The following is a 16,556-nucleotide window of genomic DNA, read 5'->3' on the forward strand; positions in this document are numbered from 1 at the left end:
TAATTTACATTTATTAATGTTCGGTTATTTGTTTAAAATCACAGTATTTTGTATAGATATACTGTGGGTTTTTTTTCAGTTGTAATGGTGATAATATGGAAGTTGCTTTTTTGTTGTTGTTATGTTTGGTAAATCTGGTTTCCAATATTCTATTGGTTTCTCCGATGTAGAATTCTAGACAGTTATTACATGTTATTTTATAAATGAGACTGATATTGTGTAACTCTATAATTTTTATACAATAATGACACTAGTTTTGAACCCTTTTTGGGGGATGAATTTGAAATCAAGAGGAATTTTGTGTTTAATTGTAAGTTTTCTCTGAATGTTGTTTAATTTTGAACTGGTGTTGGGGATAAATGGTAAACTTAATTTCTTTATCTATGTAGTCAATTGAGTGAAGTCCTGAGGCTGTGTTTATAAGGCTGTTTAATATATTGATTTTTTAATTTGGATTTATTGATAGAATTCGGATCTGTGTGTCGGATGAGATAATGTCGATATTAAGAAAAGATAACTGTTTGTTATTTTCATGCTCAACGGTGAATTTAGTGTTAGGGTGAATGGAGTTTATGTGTTCGGTAAAAATATTTGTTTGTTTTTTTAATTGCGAACAAAGCTACACAAGGGATATTTGCGCTAGACTAGAAGGAAGGCAGCTAGTCATCACCACTCACCGCCAGCTTTTGGATTACTCTTTTACTAACGAATAGTGGGATTGATCATAACATTATAATGACCCCACAGCTGAAAGGTCGAGCTTGTTTGGTGTGAGGAGGATTCGAACCCGCGACCCTCGGATTACGAGTCGAGGTCCTAACCACCTGGCCATGCCAGGCGCGGGTGAAGTAAAATCAGCAAAACTGTTACTGATATATCTGTACCAGTATAGGGGAAGCTGTATTTTGATCATCATATTTACTAAATACCGTTACCTAAAACTGCTTCATGTTGTATGTGAAATTCTTTGTTCCCGATCTTTCTTACAGTTTTGGAATATGCGTACTTAATCTGTTTAATAAAAGTTATGATTGAAATTGTGCTCGTATTCCATCTCACAACTAACGATTGACGTGTAACCTGCTGGTCGTGTGGTCGAAACTTCTTGCCAAACATGCTCCTCTCATTTAGCTGTGGGAGCGTTATAACGTGACGGTCAATCCCATTATTCGTTGGCAAAAGGTATTCAAAGAGTGGGCGGTAGGTGGTGTAGACTAGCTACCTTCCCTACAACACGTAACTTTAATATTAGTGGTAGATATCGCAGACAGTTCTTAAGTGGCTTCACACAAAAGTTCAACAAACACAAGCTAACGGGTTTAACGTAGCACATTTCCTCAGGTTACATGGATAAATACTCTTATATTTCTGCTTTTTTTCTAGTACGGACCAGTTTAGGGATAGCTATAGAAGTAATTGAAGACAAAACAGAGGACACTGATAAATGCAAAGGATCACGGAAAATTTTTGCGAACACTGTATAAAACTCGTAAGTTTAAGTCCTGAAGGCTTTTATACGTATTGGTAATTGACAGTTTTTTATTTTATTGTGTCTTCTAATTATTGAATAAAAAGGTATAACTAGTAAACGTAAAATATTATTTAATAATTACTCTTAAAAATTGTGTAATTGATTACACATCCAATTCTCATCGGAGTAATTCCAACTGCTTCTTTTAGGCTTATGAAACACAGCTCATTATTGTGCATTACGTTGGTGCAATTACTTCATACAGAGGGCGTCATGGTTTCTAAATTATTAGATTTTCTCTCCCTTCGCTGAGCCGTTTGGTAAAGAAAAAACGACCTTAACAATGAAATTTGTATTGTTGGCAATGGATATTATTGAGAAATCTGATTTTAAAATAGTGGAAAGAGATAATTGTTTTGTTAAAATAGTTATCGAGCACCAATACGTATAAAACAGAAACAGAATATTCTGGGAAATCAATACTTCAAATTGCTGAACGGGTAACCATGACAACCGCCGAAAACTAACTGGAACACATATATTTCATGTTGATGCTTTCTCTTCATTACCGAGATAGTTGTGTGACAAGAGCACAGTCGGGAACAGATTCCAGCGCCATCTGTCAACAAAGGTAAGTTTATGTGAAAACATAATTATTTTGAATTACAGGCAATACAAAACATACTGATAATTTTAATATTTTGTTCCTTTTTTTTTGAATTTCGCACAAAAATACGCGAGAGCAATCTAAACTAGCCGTCCCTAATTTTGCAGTGAGAGACTAGAGGGAGGGCAGCTAGTCATCACCACCCACCGCCAACTCTTGGGCTATTCTTTTACCAACGACAAGTAGTATTGACCTCCAACTTAATAACGCTCTCACGGCTGATAGAGCAAGCGTGTTTGGCGTAACAAGGATTCAAGCCCGCGACATTCAGATTACTAGTGGAGCACCCTAACCAACTGGCCATGCTTGACCCAATATTGTGATATATGTGCTAATATCAAACATACTGGTAATTGTAATGTATATATATCAGTAACAAACATTAATAATTGTAATATATGTGTTACTAACAAATATATAAATAATTCAATATATGTGTTAGTAAAAACATCCTGGTAATTGTAATATATATGTTAATAATACATATACTAGTAACTGTGATATATATGTTGCTATCAACCATACTGGTAATTGTAATATACGTGTGAGCAGCAAACATACTGGCAATTGTAATATATATGTTAGTATAAAATACTGGCAATTGTAATATATGTGTTAGTAGCAAACATACTGGTAACGTAATATATATGTTAGCATATAGTATAAGTTAGTATCAAACGTACTGGTAATTGCAATATATGGGTTAGTAACAAGAATATTGGTAGTGGTAATATACGTGTTAGTAGAAGATACTAGTAATTGTAATATATGTGGTGGTAACAAACATACTAGTAATTTTGATATATGTGTTGGTAACAAACATACTTGTAATTGTAATATATATATATTATCATCAAACATACTTGTAATTGTAATATATATATTATCATCAAACATACTAGTAATTGTAATATATGTGTTAGTAACAAACATTCTGGTAATTTAATATATGTGTTAATAACAAATATACTGGTAATTTAATTTATATGTTAGTATCAAACATACTAGTAATTGTAATACATGTGTTAGTAACAAACATTCTGGTAATTTAATATATGTGTTAGTATCAAACATACCAGTAATTGTAATATATGTGTTGGTACTAAACATACTGGTAATTAAATATATGTGTTAGTACAAACATACTTGTAATTGTGATATGTATGTTAGTGTCAAACATACTGGTGATTTTAATATATGTGTCAGTAAAAACGTAGTGGTAATTGTAATATACGTGTTAGTAACAAACATACTAGTAGCAGTAATATACATGTTAGTAAAAACATACTGGTAATTGTAACATACGTGTGAGTAAAAAGATAGTGATAATTTTAATATACGTGTTAGTAAAAAGCATTTCTGGTAATTGTAGTATATGTGTTGGTAACAAATATACTGATAATTCTAATGTATGTGTCAGTGAAAAGCTAGTGGTAATTGTAATATACGTGTTAATTAAAAACATTCTGGTAATTATTCTGTACACGTGAGCATCTCTGTAAAGGCAATGTGTGAGCATAAACCACACTAGTTATTGCACTCGATGTGTGAGTGTCAATTGTACTGTAATTGTGCTTTTATATGATCATTAGATATACTGGTTGGTGTTCTGCTCAAGTTATAACCGAGTATACACTTCTTTTTGCTCTGTGCTTAAGTAAGTTTTATTATTTTCGTCATTCTACGCTGGAGTTATGTTCTAGCAATAGTAGTCATTGTACCTTACGTGTGAGTACCAAGTATACAAGTCATTATAAATTAAGTGTTTGTAAGAAGTATACTTGTCGTTGCACCCTACTTGAAAGTATGAAGTTTTCAGGTGGTTGTACTTAACGTGTGTGAGTATAAAACATGGTGGTATTTTTACTCTGCGTGTTTTAACCATCATACTCTAATGAAACTCTTGCTTATATGATAGTAGAAAAACCTTTTTGGTAAGTGATGTTCACCTTTACCTTCGCGAAATGTTTATCTTGTGTGCATGTGGATTTGCAACAGGTGTCACAGGGAACTATTATTTTTCTTCATTCTCAAGATGAATATATGACACATGAATGCGTCACACGCAGATTTAATGCACTGGCGCCACCAGAAATTGGGTAGTATTTATAATTGTACTATATATGTGTGTTTCAGTCATTTGGTAGTTGTATTCTATACATAATATCAAGTATACTGGTAATGATACATATATGTTTGAGTTTAAATTATATTGTCAACTGTACTTTTTATTTTAACATCTTCTGTTTAAAAATGTGCCAGACCAGGAGATGTGATTGCACAGAAGTGTAAAGCAGTATGGAGGAATAGGAAGTGTTTTGTTTTCTCTTTTTTTCCATTACTGTATGCAATTTTTTCTTCTAAATTTCTTCTATTTCATGTCATTTTGTTAAGTTTTAGGTCTGTCAAGCACAAAAGATGTACATGAGATTTTGTTGGTATGTTATTTCTACCAAAGTATCGATTTTTTATGATATAAATAAGCCACAAAATATTACAAAATATTATAAGTATGCATATGAGATATTTTTAAAAAAAACACTATTTGTTGGCAAAGAAAATACTTATTGTTTGGAGGGAACAAGAAAAATATCTCATTTTTAATTTAAATTATTCTTAAATGAAATATTTAAAACAATACGTGATCGAACAAAACTAACGATATCTTTATCGCTTTTCTCTTATAATGTGCTAATAATAGAACCATTCGGATTAGCGTTATGCAGATAATGTCCCAGCAGGAGAAAAAATTATCTAAGGAAATACTTTTTGGGTATTTTTTTTATTATGGTAGATTCAAATTGAACCTAAAGTATTTTCATTGAACGATTCAAGCTTTTTTTTTGCAACGAGAAAACAATAATTTGGGAAATTAATGTAAAGTATAAAATACATAAAAAGGAGAAAATAAGAATATTTGTTTATACTTCATCTCAGCTACTTTATTTGTTGAAACTTAACAATTTGCATCCTACAATATACAGATCTTGAAACATTTTAAAACTTGAACAGACTTTCCATGTCTGGTGTATTCTATCAAAGATGCGTTTACATCTTAGAACATTTTAAAAGACTTGAAGAGGGCCTGGCATGGCCTAGCGTGTAAGGCGTGCGACTCGTAATCTGAGGGTCGCGGGTTCGCATCCCTATCGAGCCAAACATGCTCGCCCTCCCAGCCGTGGGGGCGTTATAATGTGACGGTCAATCCCACTATTCGTTGGTAAAAGAGTAGCCCAAGAGTTGGCAGTGGGTGGTGATGACTAGCTGCCTTCCCTCTAGTCTTACACTGCTACATTAGGGACGGCTAGCACAGATAGCCCTCGAGTAGCTTTGTGCGAAATTTCAAAAAACAAACAAACAAACAAGACTTGAAGATACTTTTCACGTCCGGCGTTTTCTATCATAGAAATGTTTACATTTTAGAACATTTTGAAAGACTTGAACAGACTTTCCATCTATTATGCGTTTTTCATTGATTAACTATCACGAAGTCAACATTACCTAAATTCAGAATTCAACGTGTTCTTCATTTTCACTTTGGGATGAATTTCTTTAACCTAACAGACAATGCCACGATGATAATCTCAGATTACTAGAATCGATCTGAATATTTGAGAATTAAGAAAGGTTAAGAAATGAGAGACGTCGCGAAAGCAAGCAAAAAATGTGCTTGTGTCACTGCTGTGACTGTTACAGTATCGGGTTTATTCAACTTTACTACATACAAGGCTACAGTTAAGCCTAATCAGCCCCTTACTTAATACTGAAATACGTTAAGTAGATGCATTTAAGTAAACTATCAGGTAATAGTAAAAACATATTTGTATATCGAACAGTTTCAACAGAAATAAATTGTTTTAAAATTTAAACAATCCACTTGTAACTGAGACATTGTAGGGTAAACCTATCTAGCTCGTGCTAGTTAACGGTTTACATTTCACTAACATAAGGTATTGTTTAAGCCGTACATTGTGATCTGTAAACGATTTAAATGAATTTGACAAAACATATTCTTCGTCAACATAATCTAGGTTACACTGTAACAGTTGTTCTTAACACTGTTTTATAAGATGATAATATAAAGAGTGTGTTAGAAATTAATTTGTCTGTTAAATTTCACATCCTGTAATATCAAACATTATAAAGTATATAATGTAACGTTATAAAGTTATAAAGTAACGGTCAATCCTACTATTCGTTAGAAAAAGAATACCCCAAGAGTTAATGGTGGGTGGTGATGACTAACTGCCTTCTCTTTAACCTTGAACTACTAAATTAGGGACGGCTAACGCACATAGCCCTCATGTAGTTTTACGCGAAAGTCGTAAACAAACAACCAAATATTCCAGTTTGCTGGAAATAAAGCAATACCAAAACAACAACATAAAACTATAAATAATGCATGGAAACCACACAAAGAACTAATAACACTAATTAAGCTTAGACGTCAGTTAAGAAGACAATACATGGAGATAAGAGACAGAGAATTAAAAATACAAATAAATAAAATAAGAAACCTAATCAGAGCAGAAGTAAAATTATTAAAACAAGAAAAATGGGACGATTTCTGCTGCCAACTTAATGAAAAAACAGATCCGAAACAATGTTGGACACACCTTAAAAGACTCACAAATGGAGACACAGCAACAAGAAAATACCCACCACTAGGACACAATAATACCACAGCAAATAAAGAAAAAGCCGAAACATTCAGAAAACAACTTCAAAACACGTTTAAAACACACAACGACCCAGACATGAACGCAAACTTCTATAACAAATTAAACAACTGTATAACGAATAACAGTGAACTATTTGGACCACTTTTTCCAGTCAACTTAAATAACTTTCAAATCAACAACACAAACGAATACAAAAACACAATGCTAACAAACACAATTTCCGCACAAGAAACTCATAGAAACAATAACTAATACAAAAAATAAATCTCCAGGAGAAGATGGCAAGCTATCCTTCTTAATAAAAAACACTCCGAAATTATTTTAACATCTCACAGCAATTTTTAATCTATCATTAAACACTGGTTATATCCCGGTTTCTTGGAAGCATGCAAATGTATTAATGTTCCATAAAGAAGGAAAGCCAGCCAATAATCCAAATAGCTACCGACAAATCAGCCTGACCAGCTGTGTAGGAAAAATTCTTTAGAAAATAATCAGTAACAAACTCTCCACATTCCTGGAGATAACATCAAAGTTACCAGAAGAACAAAATAGTCCCAGAAAATTCAGACAAACTACAGACCATTTAGTCAGATTAACCGAAGCAACTGTTGATAGTTTTAATAAACGAGAATGCACTGTCACTTGCTTTCTCGATATTGGGAAGGCATTCGACATTGTATGACATAACGGTCTCCGGTTCCGAATGCAAGAAATGGGACTACTGCGGGGATCTATTCGCTTGCTATCTAACTTTCTGGAAAAAGAATATGTAGAGTTACTGTTGAAGTGACCTCCTCAGAGTGTTTTACTCCAGAAGCTGATGTCCCTTAAGGAGGGGTGATTAGCTCTATCCTATTGATTATGTACGTGAATAATATGCCTCTAAAAAAATCCAAATAATGGATACTTCTCACAATTCGCTGACGATGTGGCAGTCTGGAAAAGTTCACCAACACCAGCAATAGCAGCCACAAACACATAACCATAATTAAACAGAATAGGTGAATATTGTCAAAAATATAGAATAAAAATAAACGCAACTAGTAGTATTCACAAAGTTAACTAAACAAAAAAGCACAACCTCACATAAGAATGGAGCTCTCCTTCAGACTGCTGCATCTGCAAAATTCTTAAGACTAACGTTTGACTCAAAGTTAACATGGATACAAATAATATTAAAACAAAAAGTTGGCGAAGAACAAACTATGCTAGGAGTCTAACTGGTAAAAATAGTGGAGTAACGGCAGACAACATAATAAAAATATATAAACCATACATTAGACTCGTCATTGACTATGCAACCCCTGCGTGAATAAATGTAAGCAAAAAACTACTATAAACAATACAAAATACACTACTTACAACAGCTTATAAAGTACCTAGAACTACATCATCAGAATTCATGCATAAATATGTACACATAGAAACAATAGCAGATAAACTCCTACCTTGTACAATAAATTATTTTGACAAAAGTTGGAGAAAAAAGGAACTAGTAAGCGAACTAGCAGGTACTGCATACATGATGAGGATAGTCTTAAAAACATTTCCCTAGTAAATATTTATTTTTAAAATAAAAAAATCCACCTATAAACTAGACTCCACATTAGTTTAGGGGTTAACTAATAAACATTGAAAGAGTTTTATGAAAACGTTTTATAGTTAATACCAATCTAATGAAAGTACAAGTAATTATGGAAGTATAAAGAGAAATGATTTATTTGCATCAAGTGTATGTGTAGATAGTACATGGACATTGCCCTGAAAGGGGGCTGAGTAAGTGTGGGTTACTCTGGCCCTTGTGTACAATGTATAAATACATTTGACAGTTGTAAAACCAAATATGAAGGAAGGAGGAAGAGGTCGCCAAAACCTGACCTTCCTATAAGAGAGAGAAAGAAAGTGAATTTGCTGGAGGAAGAGGTATTTTGCACCTGACCCTTCTGGGTATTTAAAATCCAACATACCCACAAAGAAGAAGCGAAGCCGGCCTGATGAGTCCCGATATTACGTCTCTGGTGTTGTTGGTATTAGATGTAGCCGATTTAGTGAAGTTGAAATATCGTCATACAATCTTTATTGAGTTTCGACACAACCTCTTTGGAACATCAATTTCCTTTAGTATATAAAATTAATAACAACAGTGCACAATATATAATATATCCGATTGGGAATATGTGGCTTGTCAAGTAATTAGTTCCTTTTACACGTAAACTTTAATGAATTATTTTACGAAATCAATTTCGCCTTGAATGATGTGTGGAAGCATAATTATCATGTTCGTAGAAAGGAAATTATAAGAACTAATTAATGACACTAATTACGTAACTTAATACACTTAATAATAAGTTAATATAAGCAGTATATCTTCTAGAATCACTGTCGAATAAATGGGCAGTATGGCATGCACAACGAATATGTCATTGACAAATTTGTTTAAAGTTATTGTTAGTATTTGTTTGTTTTTGAATTTCGCACAGAGCCACAAAAGGTCTATCTACGCTAGCCTTTCCTAATTTAGCAGTGTAATTCTAGAGGGAAGGCAGATAGTCATCACCATTCAGCACCAACTCTGAGGTAATTCTTTTACCAACGAATAGTTGGATTGATCATTACATTATAAGCCCCCACTGCTTAGAGGGTGAGCATGTTCGCTGCGACAGGGATTCGAACTCGCAACCGTCAACTTACGAGTCGAGCGCCCTCATCACCTGGCCATACCAGACCTTAATGTTTGTAAGCTTTGTTATTGTAGATGCTTTAGGCTCTCTGGCATTTAAAATAATTAATTTTATTCTGTAAAAATATTGGTAAAGTTTTCTATTTATATACATTAATCAACAGAAAAGTATATTTAGTGTTTTTGTGATTTGAGACATTCGGTTTCATTTTTTGGAGGTAGAAGGGAAATCGATGAGCGTTAACAGATAAACTAAACATCTCAGAAACTTCAGTAGGCTTCAACCACAGTTTAAGCTCGTACAGAGCTTTAATTTGTAAGTGGTCCCTTTCAAAAATTGATTTAAATAAAAAAAAGAACTAAATCAAGAGTTGGTAAATTATTCTGAACTTCTGAGTGAGTATGTTTTCAGAGAAACAATAATTTAAATTTTCTGAAGAAAGTTCATTTTTTCTTAACGGAATGCGGAAAGGTAAATCTGAAATCGTATTCATGTTCTGAACATGCGAAATCTGTATTATAAATTTTTAGTGAAATGGAAACTGCGAATAGCAAAGAAGTGGTTCTATTAGCTTACTTAAAATAAGTGATATATATTACCCAATCAGAACGCTACTGTTTGTTTCACAATAAATAAACGGTTAAAATACTTTAACCAACCAACGTAGTAGTTAGTTTATTGCTCAAGTAAATTCTCCATGTTCGTTAACTGAACGAGTGAGTAATTAATTAATTTGAACATGTAATTAATGTTTCGATCAATCAGAAGGTTTTGTTCGTTTGATTAGTTCCTAAGGCTGTACACTAGGCTATCACCACCTAAATTTGGACAGCTTAGTGTAATTTCAAATCTTCATACAACGCTAGCAATACAAAATAGTAGCATTAAAATTATTTTACACATTCTAATAATAACAATATTGACTGGAGCCCAAGAGTTTGTCAGCGCACTAATGGTTTGACCGTAAGAACAACATCGTAAAGAATAAAGAGAGCGCAACGGTTGCTGCTACTTTGTGTCCTTTCTCTGTTCAGACAATCGCTGCTGACTTGCTGTCTGTTTTTTCTTTTTCTGACCAGGCAGTTGTTGTTGACTGTTCATCCATCCTCTGGTCAAACATTTGTTCGTTTTTTGAATTTCTACGGTAGTCGTCTCTAATTTATCAGTGTAAGACTAGAAGGAAGATAGCTAAGCTGGTCAAACCACCCACAGCCACTCTTGGGGTACTCTTTTACCAACGAATAGTGGGATTGAAAGTTACTTATAACGCCCACACGGCTGAAAGGGCGAGCATGTTTGGTGTGATGGGGATTCCAACCAGCGAGATTCTGATTACTAGTGAAGCGCCCTAACCTTCTGCTATGTCGGGCTGGTAAGATTTTTGCTGTTGGATAGCAGCCCTTCTCCGATGGACAATTCCATGAGTCTCTGATCTGATCGCTCGAGCCGTATATCAGACTATGGTTCAGGCTGAAAATATTAATACTGCTACTCTCTGGTTAATCAAATAAAAACAGAAAATGTAGTAAGTAACTTGATATAGACATTTAACCTAAGAGGTTCGGTTCGTTGGCACATGAATATGAAAGAAGAGATTGAACTGGTTTGCTTGTTTTAGAATATTCGCCTAAGGGTACATAATGTCTATCAGTACGAGTCGCCCATAATTTTGAGATGAAACACCAAAGAGAAGGCATACAGTGAAGAGTGTCCACTGCCAGCTGTTAGTCTACTCTTGTTTAACATAACACTCAAATTCTAAACCGCCGCAATAATTGTGTATCTTCGACTCAAAAGTACGAAGCACAATACTGTGCCAAGGGTTATGAATTTTTTATTCATTGGCCGAACACGTTAAATATTCAACTACGATGAGACCTGAATTGGTGTTTTTTACAGTAAGTTTTCTGCTTAGTTCTACGCACTCCTTTCTTTTAATAAAAGTATTTAAAATTTATTTAATTTCAGGTCGCTTTATGATTAAAGTTTATAGAAGCCTAAAACTAAATAATTTTCTACCTATTTCATAATTTTTACTTTGTTTTTGTTTTACTCTTTAGGCTTTAGAAAATGCAGTTCGGCTTGAAAAATGAAATTATTGTATATATTATTAATTCTTTTTAATATTTTCATAAGAACAGATTTTCCGAGCATCATTTAAATTATATGGTAAGATAAATCGAATTATATTACCTTTATTCATTTAATATGCAAATAAAACTGAATTATAACATTATTATAATATCATTATACCATTATTATAACATTATTATAATATTATTATAACATTATTATAAAATCATTGGAGTGAAATATTATAAAATATTTCTCTCGCTTTCGTCGATAACTAAATGGAAGGTTTGAGGGCTTATGATTTTAAACTTCCTGGTTCAATTTTTACGCGCCCGACGTGCCAGGTGGTTAGGACGCTAGACTCAAAACCTGAGGGTCGCGGGTTACAATCCTTCGTAATCAAAAAACATGCTCACCCTTTCAGCTGTGGGGAGTTATAATGTGACGGTCAATCCCACTATTCGTTGGTAAAAGAGTAGCCCCAGAGTTGGTGGTGGGTGGTGATGACTAGCTGCCTTCCCTCTAGTCTTACACTGCTAAATTAGGGACGGCTAGCACAGATAGCCCTCGAGTAGCTTTGTGCGAAATTCAAAACAAAACTCCCCCTCTGTCGGTACTGTTGTTCATCAGTCACATAGAGTTTGAAGGAAATCTTTTAATCTTCTCCTGTCGGTGTTTTTATCTATTAGCCGCACATTATTTGATGAAAATCTTCAATCTCCACCTGCAGGTGTTATTGTTCATCGTTTACACAAAGTTCGAAGGAAAGCTTTAATCTTTCTCTGTCGGTGTTAATATCTATCAGCCGCAGAAAATATGATGAAAATGTTCAGTCTTCACCTGTCAGTCTTATTGTTTAATTGTCTTACAAAACTCGGAAGTACAACTTTTATTCTATATTTCTAAGCAGCTGAAAGACAATGATGACTACAAACAATAAAATATTGAAATCCTAACTTATTAGAAGCAACCTTTTATATAATGTTTTCATACCAGGGGTTGACAACTTATTCATCGCCAGTAAACTGCGAGTCGTAGGTTTGATTCTCTTCGCGGAATATACGCGTCCCTTCTGCCGTGAGGAATATATATACAGTGAATACTGATTCCACTTTTCATTCGCAAAGAGTAGCTCAAGAATGTTGGCGGTGGGTTGTTCTGACTATCTGCCTTTTCTCCATTATTCTTAAGTTAGGGGCGGCTAGCTGATGTCGCCCTTGAATAGCTTTTCATGAAATTAATAAAAATAAACAAATTTATTCATCGTATGGAGTGCTTAAGCGCTCATAAAATTAAAACCACGTGCACATACACGAACAGTAAAGCTCTCTACAATACTTAAATGTATTAAAATTATTAAAGTTTCAAGTATATAGCAAAGCTATTCACATTTACGATGCATCCCTCACAAGTGTTTAAATCGTGTTTGGTATTTAAGGAAGAAGAGAAAAGTCCCTATATTGTGCATTGTTCTGGTAAAATAATTTTTTTTGTTTCGCACAAAGATACACGAGAGCTATTTGCACCAGCAGTCTCTAATGTAAGTTTGTTTTTGAATTTCGCACAAAGATACACGAGGGCTATCTGCACCAGCAGTCTCTAATGTAAGTTTGTTTTTGAATTTCGCACAAAGATACACGAGGGCTATCTGCACCAGCAGTCTCTAATGTAAGTTTGTTTTGAATTTCTGAAAGATACACGAGGGCTATCTGCACCAGCAGTCTCTAATGTAAGTTTGTTTTTGAATTTCGCACAAAGATACACGAGGGCTATCTGCACCAGCAGATGTAAGACTGAAAGCTCCTACACCACCAACTCGAAAGTTACTCTTTTACCAACGAATGGTGCGAATGACCATCACATTATAATGTTTTCAAGGCTGAAAGAGTGAACATATTTGGTGTTACGGAGATTCGAACCCGTAACCCTCAGATCATGAGTTGAATACTCTAACCACGTGGCCATACCGGGTCAGGAAATATAAGAACTAAATTTTGCAGGAATTATGTGTGACTTAGTGGTCAGTGTACTGGACTATGAATCTGAGACTCCACGCTTTTTGACCCATTGCCACAAAAATTACCGTGGGCTATGCGTGCGTTATAAGGGTGACGGACAAATTCCACTACTGGATTAAAGAAGGCGAAGAGGCCTTTATTCCAGTTTATCAGCTCAAAATAAAGCACGTTTATTCTAAGGCAGTTCATTTGTAGCTTTGAGGAAGTTTCATTCAGAAGTAGACAATCTTTTACAAAATTTTCTTTTTCATTCTTTTTGTGTGAAAAGTGTCAAATATGTATGATATTTTTGGAAGCGTTCCCTGAGAAAAAAACCGATTGACAAGTGTCATTTGAGAACAGAAATATCTAGATGTACAAAGCAACCCGAAACTAATTTAATTTTTCCATCAGACTTTATTAGTAAACTAGCTAGAGTACCCGTCCCTTGGACGGAAGCTACGTAACTCCGTGATTAATGAAAAGTTACCTTGGGACATAAGTAATTGTTTCCCTTATATGTAACTATAACAAAGGCAAAAACCCGATAAAAACTGTTAAACACAAAATCTGAAACCGCAAGTTTGCATGTATCTCAGCACAGACCCAACCAGCCTTCATGCCAAATTTGGTTAAGATTTATCAGTTTGGGTGAAGTAGTGGTAAAAACGCTTACAATATCTGCAAAACACAAAACTGAGAAATTTTATGTACCCCCACAAGGACTTACTGCACGTTAATACTAGTTTTGTTGAAGATCCATTCACACCCTGTGAAACGGTTACATGGATATACAACAGACATTACTATTATGCTTATATCGATTAGTTTGCTTGTTGAAATTCCCACAAAGCTACGCGAGGGCTGCGTGCTCTAGCCGTCCCTAATTTTGAACTGATAGAATAAATGGAAGGTAAGTTAGGTAACACCACCCACCGCCAATTCCTGGTCTACCCTTTACCAACGAACAGTGAGATTGGCCGTGATGTTAAAACTCACCCACTGCTGAAAGGCTGAAAATGTTCGGTGAGGAGGTTTGAGTCTGCAACCACCAGGTCATGTCGAGCCGATTATTACTAACCATGATTGAATATCGGAACGCACTGGACACACATGTTCGAACACGAACTTAAAATTAGACTAGTATACAGAGAAATAAATTTAAAAGAAATAGGCATACTTTATAAGTTCCGTTTTGATATTGATTATTTAATTCGAATGCTCGACATTAATGCATATATTTTTTCAATTCCTAGAATACATAATATTCGCTGGTAATATCTTACCGTTTCCAGTTCGTACATTGAGTAGAATTTAAACATATAATCACAGTTCCAATTGAGATACGTAGAGAGAATTTAGAATGCTCATCAAAAAATCGTATTCAAATTGTTGAACGTGGATGATTTATTACATAGCAACCGCAAAGTTACCATGGTTACGGAACTAAATGTATAGGTAGTTATAGAATTGGGTATCTTGGAAACGTGACCTGCGAGCTCACTTAATATACTGGGAATATATACTGATAATACCTACTTAATAAATGAGTTTCACAAAATATTCACGATTTATTTGATGAAAGTGTTTAAAAGATTGTTTTAAGTTGAGTTCAGTGCTTGTTTATTGTACATGTCTGTAAGATTTTTGCACAGAGAAAACATAATTAGGTAATGTTATTTTATGTATTTCAGTGATTTCACTAAATATGGGTATTTATAGTACTTCATTACTTGCTGGTATGTGAATATAATACACTATAAGGTTTTATTTCAGTAACTGGTTTGGTATCACTTGGTTCCAGGCAAATTTTCACATACAATAATAATTGTTTTTTTTAATGTTTAACAGTTTTAGTAATAAGTGAAATAACAGAGGTCGCTAGTAAATATAAATGTGATATACGAGGTATAATAATAGTTTTTTTCCTAAATTCCTAATTGTTCTGGTAATAATTGAATTAACAGAGGTTATTAGCAAATATGAATGTAATATACTAGATATAATAACATTTTTCAATGGTTCTTGTAATAAGTGAATTAACAAAAGTCGCTTGTAAATATGAATGGGCCTGGTATCGCCTAGCGCGTTAAGGCGTGTGCTTCGTAATCTGAGGGTCGCGGGTTCGCGTCCAAGTCGCGCCAAACATGCTCGCCCTCCCAGCCGTGGGGACGTTATAATGTGACGGTCAATCCCACTTTTCGTTGGTAAAAGAGTAGCCCAAGAGAAATGTGCAAAGTCCTTACCTCACAACTTGCAGCTAAAACATATTCAAACACATTTCATCTGCTAATAATCACAAGCCTTCTCATATTAACAAACGTGTTGAAAATAACAGTGACGTCATAAACCGTACAGATAACAATTAATACTCCCCACATATTTCTAATATTGTTAGTCGTTTAGACATAACTTTGTAAAGGTCTCAAGTTCTGCCCAAATAACAGATACAAATTTCTTACTGACACCTTCATGAATTCTCTAGAAAAATAAGACTTTGCGGATGATTTACATTAGGATGAAGTTTTGTTACAAAAAAACAAAACAAAAACACAAATCAAGCAATCCTGGCCGATCCATAGTTTCTATCATACTGACCAACACATAAAATGTATTCCTTTTAATCTCGTCCTGTCGCATAAATGACACTACCCACTTTTTTAACACCATAGAAGATATTAATATTATTGAACAGTTAACATCCAAAAGTCTTCTTTGCACAATGGATCTTTTTTTCCTTTACACCAATATTCCACATGATGAAGGACTGGAAACTCCAAAGTCCACATTAAACATATTTCACAAATCAGAATCTCAAACAATAACTGATTTTGCTAGCTTGGGTTTAACTTTGAACAACTTAGAATTTAATAAGAAGGCTAACATTAATGCAATGGATACCAAAATAGCTCCCAGTTATACCAACATTTTTATATCTGATAAGTCATACTGAAAGCCAGCTTTTACAACTAAACCCTGTAA

General features: G+C 34.2%; 1 protein-coding gene across 3 annotated transcripts in view; it reads left to right on the forward strand.

Annotated features, from left to right (window-relative positions):
- The first annotated feature begins 1,797 nt into the window (after positions 1-1,797).
- Positions 1,798-16,556, forward strand: part of LOC143255578 (5-hydroxytryptamine receptor 1A-like) — a 63,893-nt gene continuing 49,134 nt past the window's right edge. For all 3 annotated transcript variants that reach the window (XM_076511446.1, XM_076511447.1, XM_076511448.1), the window contains exon 1: positions 1,798-2,102. The gene's annotated coding sequence lies outside the window, so the exon portion shown is untranslated. The remainder of the gene's footprint in view (positions 2,103-16,556) is intronic.

The sequence above is a fragment of the Tachypleus tridentatus genome, chromosome 7, assembly GCF_004210375.1.
Source record: "Tachypleus tridentatus isolate NWPU-2018 chromosome 7, ASM421037v1, whole genome shotgun sequence".
In the NCBI taxonomy this organism is placed as follows: domain Eukaryota; kingdom Metazoa; phylum Arthropoda; class Merostomata; order Xiphosura; family Limulidae; genus Tachypleus; species Tachypleus tridentatus.